Below are 26,827 nucleotides of genomic sequence, written 5' to 3' on the forward strand. Positions count from 1 at the left end.
ACCCTGGTCCGTCCCTCCCTGAACCTACCCCATCCTCTGCCCTGCACATTCTCTAAACTTTGGGTGTAATTATCCATCAAGTGAACATCTGGGAGTGTCCCTCGTGGCTCAGTGGTCACAAAATGGACTAGGATGCGTGAGGATGACGGTTTGATCCCTGACCCTGCTCAGTGGGTTAAGGATCTGGCATTGCAGTGAGCTGCGGTGTAGGTGGCAGACACAGCTCAGATCTGGTATTGCTGTGGCTGTGGCATAGGCCAGAAGCTGAAGCTCTGATTCAGCCCCTAGCCTGGAAAATTCCATATGCCACAGGTGTGGCCCTAAAAGCAAAAAAAAAAAAAGTGAATATTTGTAAAAAATTTTGATTTTTAAAAAATTATGTGTAATTTTTTTGAGGGGGTAGCTGCACCCATGCCATGGGTAAGTTCCCAGGCCAGAGACTGAGCCTGAGCCACAGCTGTAATCAGGGCCACAGCAGTGACAGCGCTGGATCCTTAACCTGCTGAGCTACAAGGGAACTCTGATTTTTTGTTTTATTTTTTCCTTGAAAAAGGCATGACTATCACTGTATAAGAACTATATCTGGACATTTTAAATTTTTTGGAGAATGTTTTGTTCTCTGTGAAGGTATGTTTTAGCGTAGGTTGTCTGTTCATCCTGGCTGCTGAGTGGGAAATGGCTAATAAAGGACCCATCATCCTTTGCTCCAGATCCAGGCAATGGGCACATTTTGCAGGAATGAGGGAGAAAAATGACAGTGGCAGAGGGTGACCATGTTACCTGCTCAGACATTGAGCACTTGGACCTGCACGAGCAGAGCTGCTGTTACCTGTTTTGACTCATTTACTCTGTGCCGCAACCCTGGGAGGTGGGCTCTGCCACCACCCCCGTGTCAGACTGGGACACAGACGTACAGAGAGCTGCAGTGACTTGCCCACGTCCCCTCAGTGGGGAAGGAGCAGAGGGAGGACTGGGCTCCAGGCCTGTTTGGATCTGATGGGGGAGGCTGGATGCAACACTGGGAAATGTTTGCGGGGTCCAAGTTGGGATGCTCAGCAAGCTGGTGAGGGGGAGCTCTCTCCTTGGAAGAGCTGCCGGATCAGAGGTGAAAGTCCAAGCGTTGAGCAAGCGTCAAACTGGTGGTGAAAGAAAATGAAAGGAATTTTGTTTTTGCCTTTAGAAGGAAGAGGAGAGAAGAGAAGGGAGCCAGTGTGTAGAGGCTGCCTGGGTCATGTGGCCAGATAGTGACCTCTGGGCCAAGAGGCCCAAAGAGCTCAGGAGGTGTCCTGTGTTGCCAGGCAGTGGCAGGCTAGATGCCTCCTTTTGGGGTTCAGTCTGCAGGAATCCCTGCTAGCCTCACCGGTGGTGTGTATGAAGGGGCTGGTGTGAGTGTGTGCAAACAGAGACAAGGATGATGGCCAGGACCAGCGAGCGTGTGGGCAAGAGCAGGAGGCTGGAGGCAGAGGTGATGGGCACTAATTCAGAAACCATGGGAAAGACTCTGAATCGTCCCAGGGCAGGGAGCAGCAGTGCCCCCAGAATTTATGCAGACCTCAGAGGCCTGGGAGACCCCAGCTGATGGCTGGGCTCTGCACACACTGTTCTGGGTGTTCTGGGTGGCAGAGTGGCCCTGCAGGCTGAGCCCTAGAGGAAGGCAGTGACTTCTTGGCAGTGGCTGGTCCTTGCACAACATGGCGGTGCCTTTCTGGTTCATCTTTCTCACTTATCATCATTAACCATGATGCAGCAGAGCAAATACTTGATTTGTTTAAAGTATAGTTGATTTTTAATGTTTCAGGTGTGCAGCAAAAAGATTCAGTGATTCAGAATACATATATATTCTCATTTGTATGTTCTGACATATATATTCTGACATATATATATGTATATATATTATCTTTCAGAGTCTTTCCTATTGTAGGCTATGACAAGATATTTAAAACAGTTCCCTGGGCAAACCATACCCAGTCGGTTGTGATGGAACATGATGGAGGATAAGGTGAGAAAAAGATGATCTGGGTCCCTTTGCTGTTCAGTACAAATGGACAGAACACTGTAAATCACCTCTAATGGAAAAATAAAAAATCATAAAATTCAAAAAAAGTTGCCTATGCAATATAGTAGGTCCTTCTTGTTTATCTACTTTATATGTAGTAGTGTGTGTATACTTTAATCCCAAATTCCAAACTCATCCCCCCCCCCAAGAACAGATATACTTGAGAAAGGGGAAAACCACTGTTTCTTCTGTCCACGAGAAGAGTTCGCGTTCTTCTAGTCTTTACCTAAAGGTAGAAGCAGTTTTTAGAGGGTCCGACATTTTGAACGGGGCTTTTCCTTTTAACCCTTTAGTTTAAGCGTGTCCCGTGTTGCTGTACCATCCTCGTGATGGTATCAAGTTGGTGGTGTGGAACCAGTTCAGGCCTGGGGTCCGGCTGACCTGCGTTTCTAATCCTGGATCTGCCATTTATTTCCTCTATTCATGTAGAGCCACCCCCAGCAAGTTACCTGGCATGGGTTTCCTAAATCCTCGCGTGGGCTGTGTACACACACACACACACACACACACACACACACACACACACACACTCACTCACCACCCCCCACCTCTGGCCTGCTTAAGCTAAGCCGGCTCAAGTGGAATATATTCTTGCTGCGTGAATCTGACGAAGCCCTGAGGACCTTGGCTTCTGTGAATGCCGTAGGAGAGGAAACTTTCAGAATGTCTAACTTCCCTGAATTCCCAATCAAGTGCGGTGCTACCCTGGCGCGGCCCCCACCCTTGGGTGCCCGCAAAAACCGAAACACTCTGGCTCCGGGGAGTAAGCCTGGCGAATCACAGCTTTGGAGGGACTCCAGGAAAGTGACCCCGGCCGCCCTCTCCTCAGTTAAGTAGGCGCTCCCTATTTGATTGACAGGGGAAGTCGCCAATGACGCCCAGGGGAGGCCCCTTTGGCGCGCTAGGGGGCGTGCCACCTCCGAACTACTCTGGCCCAATCAGGGACGCCTACAGGGCCGTGGGGCGGGGCCCGGCGCCCTGCAGCCAATGGGGCGAGCAGAGCGGGTGCGGCGGGGGCGGGGCGCTCTGGGCTGGCGGCAGAAGCGGCAGCGGCTGGGTAGGGCAGGGCTGGGTAACGCGGCCAGAGCGAGGGCGGGAGCCGGGCCGGAGCCGGAGTCGGAGCCGGGGCAGGAGTCACCGTCGCGGCTGGAGCGGAGTGAGCGGCGTGTTGAGAGGCGAGCGGCGGCCGAGGTGAGGGGCCCACCGCGACGGTTGGGGCGCCGCGGACGGACGCGGGGCGCTGGTCGGCGGCCGGGCCCGAGCCCTGTCAGGCCGCCGCGGCGCGGCCGCGCTCCGCGCCCGAGGGCAGCCTCAGGGGCCGCGCCGGCGGCGCGCGAACTTCCTGTCGCTGTGGGAGGGGGTGTGTTCAGGGGCCACTGCGTTCAGGGGACGTCGGGGGGGCCGAGGGAGGGCGCCCGAGGGCGCGTCGCGGGGCGTCCGGAGGGCGGGTGGGGTGCTTGCGGGAGGCGGGGGCCGGGCGTGCGGGGTTGGGGCGGCGGCGGCGCCGCGGAGGAGCGGACGAGTTCTCGAGTGAGGGCTTCTGGAGGGAGAAGTTGGGGAGCGGGGCCCGCGGGGTCAGAGGGCTGCTGCGGAAGGGCAGGTGGGAGCCCTGAGGAGAGACCTAGCGAGGGGAGGCGGGGAAGTCGAGGGGTGCCGGGGTTCCCTGGGGGAAGCGCGGGCAGGCGCGGGAGGCTGGGGGAGCCGCGTGGGAGCCGAGGGGCCGGGTAAGCGCCGGCGAGAGGAGGGCAGGGCTGGGTCCGAGGGTGGCCTGGAGGGGCGGAGGCGGCCCGAGCAGCCCGGACACATATGCGGATGCGCTCATTTGGGGCCCTTTGATGACCGTCGTCCATTTCCTTCCTTCCCACCCTCCCCTCCCTCTCCAGGCTCAATGTTGTAGGTGAGGCGGGGGCGGGGAGGGGGGTGGGGGGTGGCCAGCCCCTTTTGCGAGCAGGTCCTGGGGCTGGGGACGCAGGCCGGAGAGGCTGGTCGCCCCTGGGAGTTTTCCCAGATTGTCGTTTGGAGCAACGTGAGCGCCCTTCCTCCCGTAGGGTTCCGAGCCTGCCGGGGCATCCGGAGAGGCCTGGAGCGGAGAGGGGGTGCTTTCTGCTGCTCAGTTTCAGTGGCTCAGTTGGGTTTTTAGCTCCAGGAGCTGAAAACGCTGGTTTTCTGTTTTAGACGGAGGTGGTCGGGGGGCGAGCAGCGCTGCCTCCTGGGGATCCCACGGAGCTGCAGCCTTTGAGGATGCTGCTCTTGGGTTGGGTGCCTGAGGGAAGGTGGCCTTCAGGTGGGGCGTGTGTGTCCCTGGGTCTTGATTTCTCTCTTTTACCTCAACTGTCCTGTGTTTTTGTGGTTAAGGAGGGCTGGCTGCTCAGAGTCTCCACGACTACTCATTACACTGTTTACCAAACACTCCCTGGCTGTCCTGATGAAAATCAGGAGACCAGCCCAGAGAATTTAAACCTAGGTTGCAAGCGGTGAGCTCACAAAAATGCCTTCCTTTCTCTGCAGTTGCTTCCTCTCCAGTTATCCCACTGTGCTGAAGTTCTGTTTTAACTCTCCCAGGATTGTCAGGTTGGAGCCAGGGCAAGGGAACCAACCCTTCTTCCCCTTCTTCCCTGAAGGTTATTACTATTATTTTTTAAATGTTATGGCTGCACCTGCAGCAAATGGAGGTTCCCAGGCTGGGGGCTGAATCGGAGCTGCAGCTGCCAGCCTACACCACAGCCACAGCAATGCTGGATCCTTAACTCACTGAGCTAGGCCAGGAATCGAACCCACATCCTCATGGATACTAGTCAGGTTCATTACTGCTGATCCACAGCAGAAACTCTCATTCTGTGAAAGTTCTTATTCTACTTGATTCCCAGTCCCGCCTGGAGCCTCTCCATAGAGGCATTGAATGGGAGCCAGTGCAAGTGGGGTTTCTCTGGATTCACATGGGAAACAATAATCTGTGTGCATTTAAACTTAATTCTAGAGTTTCACAGTCTCCTTAATGAGGTTCTGTTAGTTGAGATATGAGCCCACTGCATCAAAAACTTTTCTGTCGTGTGTTTTCCTTCTGACAATTGTCTTGAAGCTTTAAAGAAATTGGCCGTTAAACTGGTGATATTTAGTACTTTGGAAAGTAATGTAGCACAGGAGTGGATGAGCGACTAGGTCTGCACTCTTAATCCACTTTTTTTGGAGAAGAGTAAAAACTCATTTGGATGGAAATGTCATTCTCAGCTCATGCTTTTGGGGAACTGGAACTTTATTACTTTTAGTTTCAAATTATAAGATGTAGGTCATAATATTTAAACAGTCTAAAAGTATGCATTTGTAAAAAATAGTATCTGGGGTTTGAACACAGCTTGCTGCTGTTGGCTTTCCCCCGTCCTGGATGCCCTGTCTAGATTTTTGATGGCCAGGCAGTTTCTGGGATGGGAGCTGAAGGACATTTGTCCTTAATTTTCTCATTTCTTTATTCACTTGGAAGTCTGTGCAGACCAAGTTAAGGACATGATGCTCAGATTTCCCTTCTGGTCTGGTCATCAGTTGATTATAGGATATTATGGAATATCAAAAAGATGACACAGATGTCTTAGTAATAGTAACAGCGCCTTGTCTCTAGAGATCACAATAGCATTTAGCAAGCGCTCTCCCCCTCACCTAAACCTCGCATCTGGCTTGGCCTGCCTTATCTGCCATCACATTGTACCCGTGGCTTTGTGGAGGCCACCCTGTAGATTATTTGGGTAATGACCACATTCACGTGAGCGATAGTGCTGGCTCAGTTTTTTTCCAATTAGGTTGTTTGGAAGTGCAGCTGCATGCCTGAAGGCAGCACAGCCATGCCTTAGTTACGAAGTCAGTTTGCATTCCACAGGTGGAGACCTTTCCTTATGGACCTGGAATGATTCTTCACATACCTGAAAGCATGTCAGTGCCTGAAACCTGTTTCCTGATAGGCCTAGTGGTGGTCCCTGGGATGGCTGTGTAGGAATTCCGTCAGATTTTTAGTTTTCAGATGATTGTGCTATACTGACTAGAGACAATCTTAAAAAGAAGAGTTTTCAAAGTATTTTGTACAATGCAACATTCTTGGCGTATGTATATTTCCAAAGGTAACTATTTGAGGGACAGTGGCCATCTAAGAGCACAAGTTTTGATATTTTGATTAAAAACACAAATGACAAAAACTCCTTAGTTAAATTATGTTAACTTGTATTTATTCCCATGATTGTATGTTTATCTGTTTGCTTAATAAAACAGAGCACCATGTAGTTTAGTTTTCTTGTTTCCTAGAATAAAATCTTTATTTTCAACATTAAAGCACCATGTGGGTATTTCTTGACATTAGGCACTGAAAGAATAAGATATGAGAATATAGAAATGAATAGAATGCTGTCTAAGTGATCAAAGACCTCAGCAAGAAGGCTTTAAGAGAGAAAAATAAGGATGGAAAATTTTCTCTAACTTCAGAAGGCACATGTGCAGTGGTTTGTATTAACATACTCCATGGCTATGTGAGATTTATGTGACTTTTTTCCTACTTGGAGTGGAAGGAGCATGGATGGAGACTAGGAGCCCCGGCTCTGTCCAGCCCTTTCCTCAGTCACATAACTTAAGGTCTCAGTTTTCATGTTTGTAAAAGTAGGGCCTTAGAGGTCCTTAACCTTGTGAGAATCTGATAGCAATTAGAGCTGTCTTCCCAGAAAGCGCACTTGGGGACAGCATCAGAGGCTGGACCCCAGACTAGTAACGCCCGGCTCATCCCATCTCTTAGCTCCCTCTGGCCTCTGTTAGTCTGTAATCCTATTTTCTTGGTCGTCTTTGAGCTAATAATAATAATGATGACTACATTTATAGAAGACACATCCCAAAGCATTTTCACCTGTCCTTTTTGGTCCTCAAAAACATTTCTGAGGGGTGTGAGTGGTGATGGATGGAGAAAGGGGTACCAGGCCTGCCGCCATTTTAGGAGGGTTACACAGCCAGCAGCCTGTCCTGGGATCAGCATCAGGGCTCCTGGTCGCCAGCTTGGGGTTTTTCCATTAGGTTTTGCTTCCTTGGTGGTTGTCATTATGAGTTATGTTTGGCAGTGTAAATATCCCAGAATGTGTCACTTGCAGAGGAAATATTTGTTCATCTACTGAAAGGACTGTTTTTTGTCTGAATTTGGATCACTGAACACCTTTCTGCCTGTCAAAAGGTTACTTACTTTGTTTTTGTTATTTCTTTGTGCCATACTTTTCATAGAGAAACGTTTGTGGGGCATGGGTGTTTTGAGCAGACTTATTGAATGTTTATCGATTAACCAGTACATTGAGATGATTGCTTTTCAGTTGCTTGGCGCTTGAGAAACTTGTGAAATAAATGCTAAGTGAAATTCCAAATGTTTGACTTGTTCTATCAAATATGTCCTCACAGACGAGACTTTCCCTGCAGCCTAAGGGGCCCCTCCCTGGGCCCAGAGCCACCGGGTGGGTTTGAGAGTTGGGTGTGGTTTGTGCCAATGACCATGACTGTCTAACAGTGGCTTCTTGTGGCCTTCTGGCCAGATTCTGACTATTTGGGGGACTTCCCCCCCAGTTTATTCACAGAGTATAGAGTATTAGTTATATGACAGGCTTGTAGATGCAAGAGTACTAAACTGTAAAGCCTCACAGATTTTACATGCTTTGTTACTGATGGAAAGAATCGTTGTAATAAAGATGTTTTGAATAATCAGACATGGAGGTAATGAAATGGTATACGGTAGGTGTCACTCAGAGGTGGTGTATGTTGTGTCTGATCCTGGTAAGGAGACTGGCTGACATCATTCACTCTCCAGGCATGGGAAAGGGTATTTGCTCATTGCACGGTGCCTTTCTTGAGAACACTGGAGAGGAGGAGGCTGACGTGCACAGCCTCACTGACACTGAACATAAACCCTGATGTCATGTGTCAGCTTCCCTAGGCAAATTGCTCACCAGAGAGAGGACTTGGTAGAGGCTAAAGGCAGGCAGTGAAGGCTGAGCATGAAGCAGTAGGAAATCATCAAAATGAGAAGTCTGGTCAGGTGATGAGGCTGTCAGAGGTCAAGGCCCAGGTTGAAGTGTAAACTCCAGGCCTCGGCCACCATGCAGGAGTGGCATCCAGGTAACTATATAACCTGCCACAACGCCTCCTTCATTATCTCTGCTAGTATTTATGGGCCCTTCTCTGACCAGGAAACTTGCATCGCTAGGCTCTTTTATTCCAGTGGCCTGTTGTCTGTGATTTAAATATTGATAGAGTGGCAGAGCTGTCAGTAGTCAGCTGGGGAACTCCATTAGGCTGCTGTGTTGAAGTACTTGCTTTTTATTTAAGTTTCACTCCCAGGGCTGAGTGTTTGGAGGGAGTGTATGTGGGTGAGCAGAAGTGGGCAAGGGGGGTCAAAGGGAGCCTTCCTGGCCACTGTGTACGCAGCGCCCCTGACGCTTGGCTCTACTCACAGTTCTGGGATCCCAAGATTATGGTGACTCTTAGTCAGGAGGCGGGTTCTTAGAAGCATTCCCATCTTGTGACAGTAGCAGATAGGCGTGTGTGCGAAGTTAGGGGCAGACAGGAGGGCGGGTCTGACTGCCCTCAGGACACTGCAGAGAGCTGACCTTCAGGGATGTGACTTTAGAGTGATTTGTCACTTTCCAGGTGCTCTCCAGGTGGAGATGACTGGAAGGGGCGTCTCAGGCAGAGGCGCGGAGTTGTAAGGAATGTGGGGCTGTGAGAGGGGCCTCACAGTGGAGGGCTGGATGACTGGGTGGGCAGGCTTCAGGTTGTCAGGTTTGGACTTCCTCTTGGAGGATGAAGTTCAACGGGGAGTCATTTCTGGGTGGTACACACAGCAGGTGGAAGCTCTGCACAGAAGTGAGAGGTCAGGGATGCAGAGGGAGGAGGGATACTTCAGGTGGCTCATTTCAGCAAAGGTTACCTATGTCACTGGAAGCTCAAGGATAACTGGGGACATCCTTAGGAAGCAGTGCTAAACTCTAATGAGAGGGGCTTCCAGAATGGGCCTGGCATCAGTCTTAGTTTCTTTGCCTGTGTTTATATTTTTACTTGATAATACAGCAGCTGCCTGGGTTCTGCTTCTCTTTCCATATGGCTTGTGCTCACAAATCCAGGCAGTTAGAGTATGTCATTTTCACTGCCAGTTCCTGCAGAAAAAAAGGGAATAGTGAAGTAAGGTGTAGGAGGTTACATGGTTTGGGAGCCATGCAGCCCTGTGTTTGAGTTCCAGCTCCACTACTAGGTCACCGTGCTCTTCCTTGGACAAACGCTTCAACATTTCCAAAACCAGGACACTGACAGCCCCCTTCTCATATGTCTGAGTGAGGGAAGTGTGAGGGAATGGACCACAGACGCAGAGAGCTCAGCACTTGTGCCTGGTCCATGGTGTTGGCTCATAACTTCAGCATCACAGTGCAGTGTCTTCTGAAGAGAATTTGCTAAGTGAAATATACCTTTAAAGGGTTCAAACTGATGTTCTATTGTCCAATTCTATTCAAAATCCTTCTAAGTCGTGTTACTCTTTTCTGAGCCTATGCGTATTCAGTATACTTGGATCTTTTCCTTGGTGCCTCAGGGTCACAGAGATGCTGTTGGGGTTGTTGACGTGAATGAGGCTTCTGACCTTGCATGGAATACCCTCTCATCCTGCCACTTACAAGCCCTGTCTTGTCTCTCCACTGCTTATTCTCTCTGGGTTTTGAGGGCAGTCCTGCCACACAGAGGGCTTGCTCCTGTCTGGGTTGGCAGTTCTGTGCTTGAGTTGAATATTACGTAGGTTATAGAAAGCCTGACCCTGGGGTGAATGGATATTGTGACTAGACTTAGCGACTCAGAATTGGAAGGAACCATGTGTGATGGTGACAGTGGCTTGTACTCAGGTAAGGAAAAATACGAAGCCTTGAAAAGGCAAATTATAGCGATACATACACTCATCACGTGTAAAATATTAAAATAATACACGGTGACTATGGTAGTTAAGGCTGCAGAATTATGGAAAGTTTCTCCTTCATTTCCAAATTGTTCCATTACCCTTTTACTTGTATTTAATTTTATTTATTTAATTTTAATTAATTAATTAATTAATTGGCCATCCCCATGGCAAGGGAAAGTTTCCAGGCCAGGAACCGAACCCCCACCACAGCAGTGACAATACTGAATCCTTAACCTGCTGCACTACCAAGGATATCCACCTTTTACTTTTAGAATTAATATTTAAGTAATAACTGTGATGAAAATAAACATATATAAAAACAGCTTTGTTTTTAAGCATTTTCATTTTACGGGGACTTTTCCCATAGCCCTCATTTTGTTTGCAGAACAGTCTTGTTGGTTTGCTCCCTTCTTTCACTGTTCAGAGGAGGATAAGAAGGAGGACTGGAGGGTTGGTGGTTTTGCCTGAGGCTGGCCAGCCAGGACCCCATGTGGGCCTCAGCCCAAGTCCCAGGCTCCCAGAGAGCATAGTTAGGGGGCCTCCGCTGGGGCCTGCAGGGTGGTCTTTATCATGCAGAATAAACTGTGTCTAGTGCTTTGAAGTTTCCTTCGCATAAATGAAATTTTATTATTGTAAAGTGATACTGAAACCATAGTTTGTGAACGTTTTCATATTTTAAACTACATTTATGTTCCATCGTATCCAATTATGTTGTCGCCAACTGCGTGTGCCAAGTCTGTGAGTTGCGGTCGTCAGAGGAACCACAGAGCAGGCTCCGTACCTCACGTGGACCTCCAGGCCTGCTATTAGTGGGTTTGGTAGCTGGCTGACTGCTGTAGGATGGAGCTGGCCTACCTGGGCCCTGTTTAGCTTGGACATGCTGATGTTTTAATTGAGGAGGCCATTGTGCCCTTTGTGCCAGTGAAGATGTCGTCAGCTAAGGAGCCTGGGAAGCCAGTGAGGAAGCCGGCTGAGGGGAGGGTGGATCAGGGTGGGGTCGCCGTCTGGGACAGACAGGCCTCTGGATGTTGGGGTTTCTGAGGGACCATACAAGAAGCTCTACACTCCTGCTTATTAATTCTTGCAACAAAATAGAGTTAACTCCAGAGTTCTCTTCGTGGCACAGTGGAAACGGATCCGACTAGGAACTGTGAGGTTGTGGGTTCGATCCCTGGGCTTGCCCAGTGGGTTAAGGATCCGGCTTTGCAGTGAGCTGAGGTGTAGGTCGCAGATGTGGCTCTGATCTGGTGTTGCTGTGGTTCTGGTGTCGGCTGACAGCAACAGCTCTGATTAGACCTCTAGGCTGGGAACCTCCATATGCCGAAGGTGTGGCCCTAAAAGGACAAAAGACAAAAAGAAAAAAAAAAAAGTAGAGTTAACTCCACTTTACTCATGAGTAAACCAAGCTCTGAGAGATGAAATGACCTTCACAGGGTCACTGGCAGAGCAGACCCTCAGCCTGCCTCTGAAGCTATGCTCACTTCACTTATTTTGCTGTATTGAATAAGTGGATTCTGAGTCATTTGCCCTCAAATATGAAGAAAAATTTTAAGTTAATCTTCCTTCCCCACCTCCCAGAAACCTAGAAAAGAGGCAAGTTATGTGGTCTTTTTAAGACAGGGTCCATGCCTACAACTAACTTAAGATAATCTAAAAGTTTGCAATAATTTATGCATTGGGAAAGATAAGGGCACAAAAGGAAAAGGCTTCTAAACAGCTCTGCTGTGACTCCAGAGCTCCTGGCTTAAGTGGTGGGAGTGCTCTTGCCTAGCCTTTCACTAGCTACATTTTTTTTTGCTTTTTAGGGCCGTGGAATACAATGATTTCCAAACAGAAATCATGGCACATGGAAGTTCCCAGGGTAGGGGTCAAATTGGAGCTACAGCTGCCGGCCCACGCCATAGCCACAGCAACTCAGGATCGTAGCCTTGTTGGAGACCTGCACCACAGCTCATGGCAATGCTGGATCCTTAACCCATGGAGTGAGGCCAGGGATCAAATCCAAGTCCACATGGATACTAGTTGGATTCGTTTTGCTGTGCCACAGCGGGAACTCCTAGCTATATTCGAAAAGCTGCCGTGTTATTGAAAAAGCACTTACTTAGGGGAGAAGAAATGACATTTCTGTAAAGCATTCATTTTGCACTATGTAAAATTGTGAAAGGGCTTCATGTTTTGTTGATATTATGATATCAAATGAAGATCATTTGTGCAAATAAATTAGAGCAGATGTTTGTTTTTATGCTTGTAATTGTCATTTTGTGTCAAAAACCTTTTTTTTTTTGCTTTCTTGTCTTATAGGTCTTTTAAAAATTGAAGATACAACGTAGAAAATAGAGTTTTTTGAATAAAAAACTCTTTGTGTTTTACCCTCTACATGTATAGAGTTTTTAATGTTATCTTAGAAGCAGTAGCTGCCACCTACTTACTGAGTGCTTTATTCTAAGCTTCAGAAAAGAGAACGGCCTTGCCTCTGTCTGTCCTCACAGCAACACTAAGGCTCTGAGGTTACTAGTTTGAACATGAGGGTACTGCAGGGAGTGAGATCATGTGCTTAGTCCACGGTCATCAAGATTGTAAATAGGGGAGAGAATTTGAAGCCTGCACTGGCTGCATGGGCCTGTCTCCTTTTCATCAATCTACACTCTTACAATTGTATTATTAAGATTCTCTGAAATATTGTATCAAAAATTTCCCATATTTTTATCATTGTCTTTAAAAAGTTTTTTTTAGGAGTTCCCTTGGTGGCACAGTGGTTAACAAATCCGACTAGGAACCATGAGGTTGCGAGTTCCATCCCTGACCTCGCTCAGTGGGTTAAAGATCCAGCGTTGCTGTGAGCTGTGGTGCAGGCCGCAGACACGGGTCGGATCTGGCGAATCTGGCGTTGCTGTGGCTGTGGCATAGGCTGGTGGCTACAGCTCTGATTCAACCCTTAGCCTGGGAACCTCTATGCTGCGGGTGTGGCCCTTAGAAAAGACAAAAAAAAAAAAGTTTTTTTTTAGGAGTTCCCATTGTGGTACAGAGGAAACGAATCTGACTAGTATCCATGAGGATGCAGGTTTGATCCCTGGCCTCATTCAGTGGGTTGGGGATCCAGTGTTGCCATGAGTTACATAGGTTGCAGATTGGGCTCAGATCCCGAGTTGCTGTGGCTGTGGTGTAGGCCAGCAGCTTCAGCTCTGATTTGACCCCTAGGCTGGGAACTTCCATATGCTGTGGGTGAGGCCCTAAAAATACCCCCCCCCAAAAAAAGATTTTTAGTGGTTGTACGGTATTGTTAATGTAATGAGATTAAAATATTCCCTTGATGATGGACATTTTAGGTTATTTCCACTTTTTTTTTTTGGCTATTATAGATGAATTCACAGTTTACAATTTCATATGTTAATTAGTTCCTGGGTATAAAATTCCCAGAAATAGAAATCTTGGATTAAAAGACAATGCGTATCTTAGAGTGTTTTGAAAGCCTCCTCTATTGCTTCTGGGTTTATCTTTCTGATTTTTATGGATGAAAAAAATTGAGGTTTTTTTTTTTTTTTTTTTCTCTCTTTAAAATGAAATAAAATGCTTTGGCCTTTAGAGCTTCCAAGTATCTGTGAGATAAACTTTTTTGTAAGTTTTTCTTAAATGAGTCACAGTTCCTTCTAGGTTTCTGGATATCATTTTACTTGAGAACGACATGGTTTACTTTCATAAGCAAGAAACAGTCTTTGAAAAAGTTCTTAGTACTTTCTTTGTGGATCACCTGAACTAATGCTGTACATTCCCAAGGCTGTGAGTGTTTGTGGTTGCATTCCTTTATCAGTTCAGCTGTCGTGATTCTCTAAACCAGTCTCTCTCAGAACTTGTTTTCTTTTCCTCACTTGAAATACGCATATTGGGAGAGACCATGCAAGGTTGTTTTTGCTGGTGTCATTCACAAATCAGGACAGCCTGGGGGATGGATCTTGTGTAGCTTCTAGATGCTGCTGTCACGGACATTCCTAGTTTTTTAGCTAGAAGCAAACAGAAAAGCATTGGGAAGTTTATACTGTTGGTGCTTATGCTTTTTTAAAAATTTTTTTTGAGGGGGGCTTTTTTGTTTTTCTGTTTGGAAATCATTGTATTCTTTACCTGGTTCCTTCACCATGGGCTGGCTTTTTCAACTTCTCCTGTCCCTTAGGTATACACCTGTGTGTAGACTGAGTGGAGTCCTGTTTTTCTGGTGGCTCATTTTATAGGGTCTGCAAAGGAAAAGGTGCTTAGCAGGAACGAGGAGGGCCCCAGGTGGTGAGCAGTGGCCAGACCTCAGCTCTCACCCTCAAGTCCCTTCCCTTGGATTCCTGCTGTGCCTCCATCTCACTCTTCCACCCCCAGGAGGCTGCTTCCTCTTTTGTTTTCTGGCCCCATCATGGGCAGAAACTCCTCTTTTTTTGGTTCCTCTTATCCTAGCTAAGAAAGTCTGATGTTCACACCAAAACGAAAGACATTTTTACATACCAAGGTAGAAATAAGAGGAAATAATCACAAACAACCCAGAAGCACAACAAGAGTTTTGTTTCTCAGGCACAGGTGGGTTTTCCATGCCAGCACTCTAGGGCTAGTCTAACTGCATTGGCTCAGCTAGGTGCTGCCTAGCTTCCTGCTTCCCTTCCCCACCCCTGTTTATTCTGTCAATAAACCCAAATTTTAGAGTAGTGCTTTGCTCTTGCTTGGCAGTCTATGTTTTTATCACAGGTATGGAAATTGTACTTTGCCCTGGTTTCCACAGATGCCTAAACATGGCTAAGTTGGCTGTTGCCTGGGCAATTGGCTGAGCTGTTGGTTGTGTGTGTGGTGAAGGCTCTGGTAGAGGCTGGATGGAAACCCCAAGGCATCTTTAGGGCTTTTCAACCAAGTTAGATGGTCACTGCCAAGCCCTACTGGCACACGCTCTTAGCTTCCCTTTGTCCTGTCCATGTTTTGCCTTTTATTTCCTGAGAAACCTCTGCCCCACTGCCCCAAGGTGTGGCATGGAATGGATGGGGCTACTTTGTTTCAGGACATAGACTTTTGAACCATGAGGCACAATTCCTTAGCAGCCGTTGACCCCTGCTTTATTCTGGGTTGGACAGGTGCATGTTGTCCCATCAAGTTCCTCTAGCTTAGAACTGGGGCCAGTTGATGGAGCCTAGAGGTGGGCCTTGCCTGAGGGGCCCACAGAAAAAGGGCCTTGCAGTGGGGCCAGAAAGTAGTCTTGGCCATGCAGAAGTCATGGGAAAAAATAATTCGTTTGGATTATTGGAATCTTGCAATATATCTCCTTTTATGAAAACTGAGTAAAGTGGTTGGTATAGTAAGTTCCAGACTTTTGTTATTCTCTCTTTTGGATTTCTTTCTTTCTTGCAGGTGTGGGCTTGAAGTTGCTTGATTGCAGGTGGGCTAGTCTGTCTCATCGCTCCCTTTTATTTATTTATTTATTTACATATGTATGTATGTATGTATGTATTTTTGGCTATGGTGCGCAGTGGCTTGACGTGGGATCTCAGTTCCCAGGCCAAGGATTGAACCTGGGCTGCAGTGGTGAACACACTGAATCCTAATCTCTAGATCACAGGACGCTCCCTCACTGCCTCCCTTTATTTTATTTTGTTTTGTTTTTGGCTGCACTCATGGCATGTGGAAGTTCCCAGGCCAGGGGAATCTAACCTGCATCCCAGTGCTCCAGAGATGCTGCTGCTGATCCCATTGCATCACAGCATGAACTCCAGAATTGCTACTGAGTACTTGTGCTTCTTTTTTGTCTACAACTTCCACTAGGAACTTGCAGCTCATAAAATTTAGAAATAGTTGAGGGAGTTCCCGTCGTGGCTCAGTGGTAAAGAGCCTGACTGGTATCCATGAGGATGCAGGTTTGATCCCTGGCCTCATTCAGTGGGTTAAGGATCTGGTGTTGCCCTGAGCTGTGGTGTAGGTCACAGATGCAGCTTGTATCCCAAGTTGCTGTGGCTGTGGCGTAGGCTGGCAGTTGCAGCTCTGACTCAGCCTCTAGCCTGGGAACTTCTATATGCTGCAGGTGTGGCCCTAAAAAGCAAAAAAGAAAAAAGAAATAATTGAAAATCCAGAATAGACTTGTGGCTGCCCAGGGCGGGAGAGGGAGTGGGAGGGAGTGGGAGGGATCGGGAGCATGGGGTTATCAGATGCAAACTATTGCTCTTGGAATGGATTTACAATGAGATCCTGCTGTGTAACATTGAAAACTATGTCTAGATACTTATATCACAACAGATCAAGGGGAGGAAAAAAAATGTGTACATGTAGGTGTAACTTGGTCCCCATGCTGTACAGCGGAAAAAATAAATAAAATAAAAAATTAAAAAAAAAAAAGAAAATCTGTGTTCTTTTTATTAATAGGTAAAGAGGTAGGGGGAAAAAACACAAGCCTTTAAATCCCTGCCTTACAGAAACTTAATATTAGCGGTATGATTGGAAGAGGTGGAGGCCTACTCTCAAGAGGTGAACTCATAGAGAACCCAGAAATAAACCCAGATACCTGTTGTCAATTAATCTTCGACAAAGGAGGCAAGATTATAAAATGGGAAAAAGACAGTCTCTTTAGTAAGTGGTGCTGGGAAAATCGGACAGCTGCACGTAAATCAATGAAACTAGAACACATCCTCATACCGTGCACAGCTTTATTTATTTATTTATTTATTTATTTATTTTTTGTCTTTTTGCCTTTTCTAGGGCCACTCTCGAGGCATATGAAGGTTCCCAGGCTAGGGGTCTAATCGGAGCTGTAGCTGCCAGCCTACTCCAGAGCCACAGCAACGCAGGATCCGAGTCACGTCTGTGACTTATACCACAGCTCACGGCAACGCCGGATCCTTAACCCGCTGAGCAAGGCCGGGGATCGAACCCGCAACCTCATGGTTCCTAGTCGGATTCATGAACCACTGAGCCACAACAGCAACTCCACAGTGCCTTAAAGTTTTAAATGTAAGACAAGACACCATAAAACTCCTAGAAGAGAACATAGGCAAAACATTCTCTGACATCAACCATACAAATGTTTTCTTAGGTCAGTCTCCCAAAGCAATAGAAATAAAAACAAAAATAAACCAATGGCACCTAATCAAACTTAAAAGCTTTTGCACAGCAAAGGAAACCATAAAAAAACAAACAAAAATACACAAAGACAACCTATGGAATGGGAGGAAATAGTTTCAAATGATGCAACGGACAAGGGCTTAATCTCCAAAGTACACACAGCTCAACAGCAAAAAAAAAACAACCCAATTGAAAAATGGGCAGAAGACCTGAATAGACTTTTCTCCAAAGAAGACATACACATGCGCAACAGGCACATGAAAAAATGCTCAACATCGCTAATTAGTAGAGAAATGCAAATCAAAACTTCAATGAGGTACCACCTCACACTGGTCAGAATGGCCATCATTAGTAAGTCTACAAATAACAAATGCTGGAGGGGGGTGGAGAAAAGAGAATCCACCAACACTGTTGGTGGGAATGTAAATTGGTACAATGGAAAACAGTATGGAGGTACCTCAGAAAAGTAGATATAGAACTACCATATGATCCAGCAATCCCACGCCTGGGCATATATCTGGACAAAACTTTGATTCAGAAAGATACATGCACCCCTGTGTTCATTGCAGTACTATTCACAATAGCCAAGACCACCTAAATGTCTATTGACAGATGAATGGATTAAGAAGATATGGTACAAATACACAATAGAATACTACTCAGCCATAAAAAAGAACAAAATAATGCCATTTGCAGTAACGTGTATGGAACTAGAGACTTTAATACTAAGTGAGGTACGTCAGAAAGAGAAAGAAAAATACTATATGATATCACTTATATTCAGAATCTAATATATGGCACAGATGAACCTTTCTATAGAAAAGAAACAAACTCATGGACATGGAGAACGACAGACTTGTGGTTGCCGAGGGGGAGGGCGTGGGATGGACTGGGAGTTTGGGGTTAGTAAATGCAATCTGTTGCATTTGGAGTGAATAAGTATGAGGTCCTGCTGTGTAGCACAGGAAACTAACGACATCTAATCATTTGTGATGCAACATGATGGAGGATAATGTGAGAAAAAGAATATATAAATATATACATATATATATTATATGTATATAAAATTGGGTCACTTCGCTGTACAGCAGAAATTGACAGAACATTGTAAATCAACTATAATTAAAACATTTAAAAAAGAGGTGAACTCTGTCAGCTCTCCCAGAACTCCTAGGAGATGGATAAGAGGAAGGGGCTTTCTCTCCCTGGGGTGGAGGTGGCAAATTGCCAGTACCCGTAGAGGCTGCAAAGCCCTGCTCCCCAGTCCCTTTACAGGCTCCTGCTGTTGATGAAGGGCTGGCTTTTGGGGCTGTGACCTGGTCCCAGGTAGCTTTCCCTTGTAGAAGGTCCTCTTGGAGCAGCGGGTCAGGGACAAGCCCTGCTGCGTTCTGGCCATGGTCCAACCTGGTGTGCTGTGTGCTGTGGGTGTCTGTGGTGAGTTTATTATGCAAGGAGCTCTGCCGGCAGATTGCCTGGGCTTGAATTCCAGTTCTGCAGTTTATTGTGGATCCTTGGGCAAGTTACTGCATCTCCCTGTGCCTCAGTTACCTCACCTTTAAAATGGGGATAATGATAGAATTGTTGTGAGGACTGGGTAAATGAATAGGTGTCCTGTACTTGGTTGGGGCATTGCTGTACTTTGCTGCATTTAGTGCTGCCTTTGTGTGCCTCTCAGCCTCCCAGCTGTCCTGCCGTATGACTCTTTGATTCCCACTTTACAGTTGAGGAAACAGGCTCAACTTATTAACTCCTCAGACCCAGATCTGCCTGGTGGTTCTCTCTTTAGTCCATTGGTGGTTCCTCACAGGGACCCTGGTCCTCTAGGACATTAAGGGGTGATTACAAAAGGACTGCTCACTTAGGGCTGTACCTGCCATGCATATTTTATAGGTGGATTTTTTTTTTTTATTGCCCCAGGACACAAAGACATGCAGACACAAAATATTTATATGTTACCGTATCAAAATGATGCTGTGATTATGATTAATAAAATACTAATTCATTTTATTTTTATTTATTTATTTATTTATTTTTGTCTTTTTGCCTTTTCTAGGGCTGTTCCTGCGGCATATGGAGAGTCCCAGGCTAGGGGTCTAATCAGAGCTGTAGCCACCGGCCTACACCAGAGCCACAGCAACGCTGGATCTGAGCCACGTCTGCAATTTACACCACAGCTCATGGCAACGCCGGATCCTTAACCTGCTGAGCAAGGCCAGGGATCGAACCTGCAACCTCATGGTTCTTAGTCGGATTCATTAACCACTGAGCCACGATGGAAACTACACTAATTCATTTTAAATCTTGAATTTATTTATTTATTTTTGTCTTTTTTTATTCGTTTGTTTTTTTAAGGGCTGCACTGGTGGCATATGGAAGTTTCCAAGCTGGGGTTGAATTGGAGCTATAGCCGGTGGCTTACACCACAGCCACCACAATGCAGGATCTAAGTGGTGTCTGTCACCGACACCAGTGCCTTAACCCACTGAGCGAGGCCAGGGATTGAACCCATGTCCTTATGGATACTAGTCAGATTCCTTACTGCTGAGCCACTACAGCAACTCTTAAAGCTTGAATTTATAGTAGCCTTTTGTAATCCAGATTTCCTCAATCACTGAATACTAACAGTACTATCATTTAGTGATCTAAAGAGCTTGCTCGTCTTAAAAAAGGGTTCTTTCCAGGGGAGAGCTCCGTAGATGTTTATTGTTACCTATTACTTTCTTTGTTGTTCGGTGTCTCTCCTCTCTGGCATCTGTGTGCCTCCTCAAGGGTCAGGGCGTGTTGGAGAGATGGAGGCCCCAGTGTGACGGGGCTGAGTCGTAAACTGGAAGCAAGGTTGGGAGCTCAGACAGAGTCCATACCAGCTTCAGACAGGAGGAGGGTCTAAAGGCTCCATGGGAGCAAAGAAGGTGCTTACATTTGAGGGATCGTGAAGAAATTCCACTGGGTTCCTTGATTCTCTGAGGCATTGATTCCCATTTACCTTCACTAGTCTCTCTCCTAGGGTGCCTTCCTTGTGTAGAGTGATTTGTTTTGTTTTGTTTGGGCTGTGCGTGCAGCATGTGGAAATTCCTGGGCCAGGGATCAAACCCTCATCAAAGCAGTGACCAGAACTACTGCAGTGAAAACATGGGATCCTTAACCCACTGTGCCACAAGGGAACTCCTTTATTTATTTATTTGCTTTTTAGGGCCGCACCTATGGCATATGGAGGTTCTCAGGCTAGGTGTCAAATCAGAGCTACAGCTGCTGGCATACATCACAGCCACAGCAGTGCAGGATCCGAGCCATGTCTGTGACCTATACCACAGCTCATGGCAATGCCAGATCCTTAACTGAGCAAGGCCAGGAACTGAACCTGCAACTTCATGGTTACTAGTCAGATTCCTTTCCACTGTGCCACAACGAGAACTCCTTTTTTTTTTTTTAAATTCAGCAAATTCCTGTTCCCTCCTTAACCTGGGGCTCTAGATGCAAAATACATTCCTGAATCCAAACCACAGACTTAAAAGGCTGAGGCCTGTCACTTGTTAAGCTGCTGATTGCGTGGTGGCCAGCCCCTGATAAGCCTTCTCTTTTCTAGGAAAGCTCTCCTCCTTATTAGATTTTGCTCTGTAATTTTACTGCCCTGCTCACCTAACTTTGGAGATTGGTGTTCTAAGATATGTGCTTGGAACCCAGCACTCAGTGTTTGGGTCTCAGACCTTCCTCAGAATTTTATGAAAATAGATCCCAGCCCCCAATGGACATAAACATTTTTTGCATGCAACTCCAGTGGGCTCAAATCCCTGTTCATTTGTTGAACAACTATTTGAACTTCTGTCATGTGCCAGGCACAATTCTGGGCACTGGGGCTGCGCAGGAACAGCAGACCTTAAATTCCGGTTGGGAGTGACAGCATGGTTGGACAACTCGTGTCCTGTATGGAGGGAAGGTCGGCCTCTGTGGGCACCTTCCTGCCTGCTTGTGGCTAGGCTCGTTGCCAGCCTCCCAGGTCCCTTCCAGCTTTCACCTTCCTGAACTGGCTTTTGACCTCACCGTCATTATCATAAAGATTTTAAAAGATTTAATATTTATGGAAGCTTCTTTTGTGCCAGGAGCTCTACTTTTCCAGGCATGATTACATTTAACATTTACCCTTATGACATCTTTGTCGTGCAGGTGGAAAGCTGGCCTTAGAGAGGTTAAGTGACAGGCTAGGAAGTGTGGTGCTCTTGATCAGCTTGGGGTCCTGGAGTTCAGCAAGCCAGGCCTGAGGACATCATCAGAAATGGCCACAAAAAACATCAAGTGTGACCATTTTGTCACGGACATGTCCATTCTCTGACGGGTTCCTTTCGCAGTCAGAAATTTAATTTTTACCTGACTGTCACATCAAATTGCCTTGCTCAAGGATGAGAAACATGAGTGGCACATGCTTTCAGGCCTCTATGTGGTAGACATTATAGACACTTGAAGTTACCAAATACATATATTTGTTAACAAAATTGCATAATTCCACCCTCAGTCCCAATTCCAGCTTCGCAAGTGGCATTTGAAGTGCACATTATTTAGTACTTGGCTGAGGAGGTTTGTATGCACTCCCTATTTTCCACACCAGACATATGTTTTCTAGTTTTAATTTTTAAGGTACTACTCAGTGAACAGAGTAACTTCCCGAAAAATTGCTTTAAAAAAAACTTTGTATCCTCTGCAGAGGGTGGAATGAAACAGTATTTGTGATCTTGATTCAGCCCTTGCCATAACGGAATCATTATTCTGACTGGAAGATGCACGCTGCCATCCCCCTGGCATTAACAGCTGCTGTTCTTTAAATATTTATATTTAATAACTTTATATCTCTGTTTCCTTCTAAGGCTTGCTGCAACTTCATGTCAAACACAAAACGGCACCTTTGGAGTTATTCTAAACATGACTAAATGCAGGGGTGACATTTCTCTCTAGCCATCTCACGTCCTGGAGGACCAGACGGTCTCTGGGTCTGGCTCCATGCTCATTAAATGTTGCAGTGTCCAGCCATTCTTCCTGGGCACAGTTGGGTCTGGAGAAGCCTCGAGGCTGGGAGGGGGAAGTGGTCCTTTTGTTATGTGACCAAGGAAGTCAAGTCCTGAGAGCATCAGGAGGTTTCTAAATGGAGTTTCCAGTCTAAAGGGTAAGGCAGGGTCGGAGGAGTCTAGGTTTGAAGCCCAGTAAGATGGAGATTGGGGATTGCGTGGAATGGGGTGGTTGACAAGAGAGAAACATAAGATTTCTGAGCAGGGTGGGTTGGAGAAGGCAGCTGTTGTGGCTTCTTTCCCTGGCTTCCCCTTCTAGACCATGCCTGGGGACAGAGGCCCTGGAATTCCCTGTCCCAGTAATCCCTAGCCCAATTGTGAGACTTGTTTGGGCCTCTTCCCTGGCTGTGTCCTTCTGAGGGTAGACTGTGCTGTCATGCACACATACCCCTGGCAGAGAGGTGGCCACGGTGGCTGTGTGCAGGGAGTGTGTGTATATAGCTGGAGCTTGGATGTGCAGGCTGGGGTGTTCCCATAAGGGTACGGGGCGGGGCGGGGGTGGGGCGGGGGTGGGGTCTTTGTGGTGCAGGGCACTGCTCTGGATTCATTGTGTAACAAAGTCTCTGCTTATTTATCGAATATGCTTGTCCCATGCCATCTCTGCTGCTCGTGGCACCCTGCAGAGCTTGGAGGTGTCTAACAGCCAAAGCTTGGGAAGTGGGTCCAACAGCAGGCCTGTTCCCTGCCCGGCTGTTCTTGGTATTAAACCAGCCACACTGGAGGAGGGCCCTTGCATTGCACCATTTTACCCAAAGTCTCCTTCTAGGGCTGGGCTGATTGAGGTATTTTGGATTTTGTTAGCATTCTGGCACAGTATCAGAAGGATTCCACTCCATATCGTGGTCTTTTTTTAGAGCTCATATTTTATTTCTACTTTATCCATGACTTTGGCCTGAAAGGGTCCCAGTGAACAGCTTTGACATTGTCATATAAAACTTTTCCTTGCAGCAAAGCACAAATACTCTGCTTTGGGGATGAATAGCTCTCTAGAAACAAGTCAATCCACTTCAGCATCAGCAACGGCTTCAGGAACCTTTCAGGGCGCATTCTTCTTATGACCTTGTCCTCCTGGAGGGGAGGGACATGGTGTCCTAGCCATAGTGTCCCACAGTACACATGACTCTCCTGTTGCTGCTAGAGCTGGAGTGCTGCTCAAGTAACTGCCAGGTTGGAGGTGGACACCAGCATGGGGACCGCCTGAGGAGTGTGGCGCCTTCAGCATGTCCTGAACTGGAGCTGGTCTGAAACACTGTTGTTTTTTTTTTTTGTCTTTTTGCCTTTTTTTTCCCCTAGGGCTGCTCCCCCGGCATATGGAGGTTCCCAGGCTAGGGGTCTAAGGGGAGCTGTAGCCGCCGGCCTACACCAGAGCCACAGCAACTCAGGATCCGAGCTGAGTCTGCGACCTACACCACAGCTCATGGCAATGCTGGATCCTTAACCCCCTGAGCAAGGCCAGGGATGGAACCTGCAACCTCATGGTTTCTAGTCAGATTCGTTAACCGCTGAGCCGAGATGGGAACTCCCCCTGAAACAGTGTTTTCACCAACGTGGAAAAAATAAGGACAGTGTAGATTTTATATGTTAAGGTGAGCAACTACCTTTTCTTGGGAAGGGCTTTCTTTTAGTATAAGATTGTTACCTTTGTATCTTTTTTTTTTTTTTTTTTTTTTTGTCTTTTGTTGTTGTTGTTGTTATTGTTGGTATTTCTTGGGCCGCTCCCGCAGCATATGGAGGTTCCCAGGCTAGGGGTTGAATCGGAGCTGTAGCCACCAGCCTACGCCAGAGCCACAGCAACGCGGGATCCGAGCCGCGTCTGCAACCTACACCACAGCTCACGGCAACGCCGGATCGTTAACCCACTGAGCAAGGGCAGGGACCGAACCCACAACCTCATGGTTCCTAGTCGGATTCGTTAACCACTGCGCCACGATGGGAACTCCACCTTTGTATCTTTTATTTTTTTTTGTTTTTTGTTTTTTTGGTCTTTTGTCTTTTCAGAGCCTCGCTGGAGGTTCCCAGGCTAGAGGTTCAATTGGAGGTGTAGCTGCCAGCCTATAACAGAGCCAGAGCAACGCAGGATCCGAGCCACATCTGCGACCTGCACCATAGCTCACGGCAACGCCGGATCCTTAACCCATTGAGCGAGGCCAGGGATTGAACCTGCAACCTCATGGTTCCTAGTCGGATTCGTTTCCACTGTGCCACAACAGGAACTCCTGTACTTTTTAGTTTTAAAATGTCTTTTTCTTTTGGTATTGGTGACATGAGCTGGTAGTTTTAAGAGTATTCTTAGTTGACAATATAAAGTTAATAACCTTACATTAATTCTCCAGAATTTTAAAGAGTTTTATTGAGTATAACTAACAGTACGTTTCACATATGTAAAGTATACTGTTTAAGTTCTCACGTATGAACACACCCATCAAACCATCACCACAATCTAGATAATGAACATATCTGTCACCCACAGAAGTTTCCCTGAGCTACTTTATAGCACCTTCCACCTGCTTACTACTCCCAGGAAGCTTTGGTCTGCTTTCTGTCCCTGTAGATTAGTTTGCATTTTCTAGAATTTTATGTAAGTGGAATCATAGAGTGTATACCTTTTTTAGCCTGGCTTCTTTCATTCAGAAAAATTATTTTGGGATTCATCCATATTGTAGCATATATCAATATTTCTTTTTTTCCCTCATAGGGTTTTTGGTTTTTTTTTTTTTATAGTTGATTTACAGTGTTGTATCGATTTCTGCTGTACAGCACAGTGACCTGGTCACACGTGTGTGTACATTCTTTTTCTCATACCATCTATATCCAATTTCTTGAGGTAGAACATAATGGAAGATAATGTTTCTTTCTTTCTTGGCCACACCTGCGGCACATGGAAGTTATTGGGCTAGGGTCAAACCTGAGCCACAGCAGTGACAATGCTGGATCCTTACCTGCTAAGCCACCAGGGAACTCCAATATTTCATTAGAAAAATTTTTTTTATAGCCGCACCTGCAGCATATGGAAGTTCCTGGGCCAGGGATTGAATCTGAGCCGTAGCTGCATTAGACGAGGGAGAAACATGAAAAGGAAGACCAGGAGCTCCACTTGGAAACGTGAGAGGCAGTGATAGCTAGCAAAAGAAAACTTGCTCAATGGAAAAGGAAAAGCGATCCAAACTAAACAAAGCGATGCTTCTGTTTAGCCCCAAAGCTGGACCACGGAAGTGGCCAGTAAGTCTGGCAGACATCCTATCTGTTTAGGAAGGAGCAGTGGCCACCCAACTGGAACATCCACAACCGTAAATCAAGGGCAGCATTAATCCGGTTAAATGAAATTAAAAAGAATGACCTTGGTACCCCTCTCCCCTTTCCAGCCACACTACCACCAGACCAGCTCCATCCCATCGCATCTTGCATCTTGCACCCCAACTGCTCCTTTACCCCACGTGGTCGTGGGGTCTTGCAGGGCCTGGCCCTGTTCTGAGGCGAGAGGAAAGGAGACAGGCCCCTGCTTGTGTGATGGTAACCGTCTAGTGGAGGGATGGAAGCAACACACACTGAGATCGTGTTTCTCCCTGTCTAATGCTTGTTTTTTCTGTATTAATTCTGGGGAAAGGGAAATCAACTTGAGGTTTCTTGACCCAGGCTATGGAGAGCAAGGGAAGTATTGATTTTGAAATTAAAGCTCACGCTTCCTGTCTCTGCACATTTGCAGCATGTCAGTCAAGATGACCTTGATGTGGAGTTCTCGGCATGGCTTATTGGAAACGAATCTGACTAGCATCCATGAGGACACAGGTTCAATCCCTGGCCTTGCTCAGTGGGTTAAGGACCCAGCATTGCCATGGGCTGTGGGGTAGGCTGAAGATGCAGCTTGGATCCTGTGTTGCTGTGGCTGTAGAATAGGCCAGCGGTTACAGCTTCAATTCAACCCCTAGCCTGGGAACTTCCATATGCTGCGGGTATGGCTCTAAAAAGACCAAAACGAAGAAACAAAAGCAAAAAAACAAAAAACGACCTTGATGTGTCCTTCGTGCTGGTGGTGTAGGGGTGAAGACAGGTGCCTGGTGACTCTACATGAACCCGTAATGGACATCAATCCTGCAGTCAGTGAGGGGAAGGCGCTGGGGATGGAGGTGGGTGGAGTGGCTCCAGGAGGAGATAAAGCTGTGGAATCTAGGGTGAGAAGGTGGATTTACTTAGAGATTTCTACGTGCAGGGCACTTGTCAAATTTCACGGTCTTTTTCAGACTTGACCCCTTCTTTCAGAATACGATGCAGGGTAGAGGCGAAAGTCAGAACGACCTGAGGCTGCATGACAGAGGTGTGAGTGTGCGTTTGAGGTGTGGGATGGAGGTGGAGGCTGTTCTTTGTGTTCTCTTTATATTAGCGAGTGTTTCAAAACCAGGCGGGCTCTTCTGAGATGTTGGCTTGAGGGCTGGTGTGTGTGGTCAGATGGGGGTGCTGGTCAGTGAAGGGTAACCCTGCCGAGCCCTGGAACTGGGTCTAGGTGCGGAGGGAAGGGAAGCCAAGCACGCCCATCTGCCAGCTCTAGTGGGCACAGTGTGGAGCCCGTCAGAAGCAGCCCGCCCCTCTCTGAGGGTGAACCTCCTGTCCTGAGAGGTGTGCAGCTGGAGGAAAGGGTCTTCCTCTGGTCACATCATCCTTGCGCACTTGCTGATTTCAGGTTTGAAAGGAAGCATCCAGATTTCC

The 26,827-nt window shown here is 46.9% G+C and overlaps 1 protein-coding gene across 7 annotated transcripts in view; it reads left to right on the forward strand.

The window, feature by feature from the left end:
* The window catches only part of PACSIN2 (protein kinase C and casein kinase substrate in neurons 2), a 131,798-nt gene continuing 108,045 nt past the window's right edge, over positions 3,075–26,827 (forward strand). The window contains exon 1 of one of the 7 annotated variants that reach the window (XM_021091423.1): positions 3,075–3,247. The gene's annotated coding sequence lies outside the window, so the exon portion shown is untranslated. The remainder of the gene's footprint in view (positions 3,248–26,827) is intronic. The other 6 variants (XM_021091420.1, XR_002343859.1, XR_002343861.1 and 3 more) reach the window with 6 other exon arrangements.

Source organism: Sus scrofa, chromosome 5 (genome assembly GCF_000003025.6).
Source record: "Sus scrofa isolate TJ Tabasco breed Duroc chromosome 5, Sscrofa11.1, whole genome shotgun sequence".
NCBI lineage: Eukaryota > Metazoa > Chordata > Mammalia > Artiodactyla > Suidae > Sus > Sus scrofa.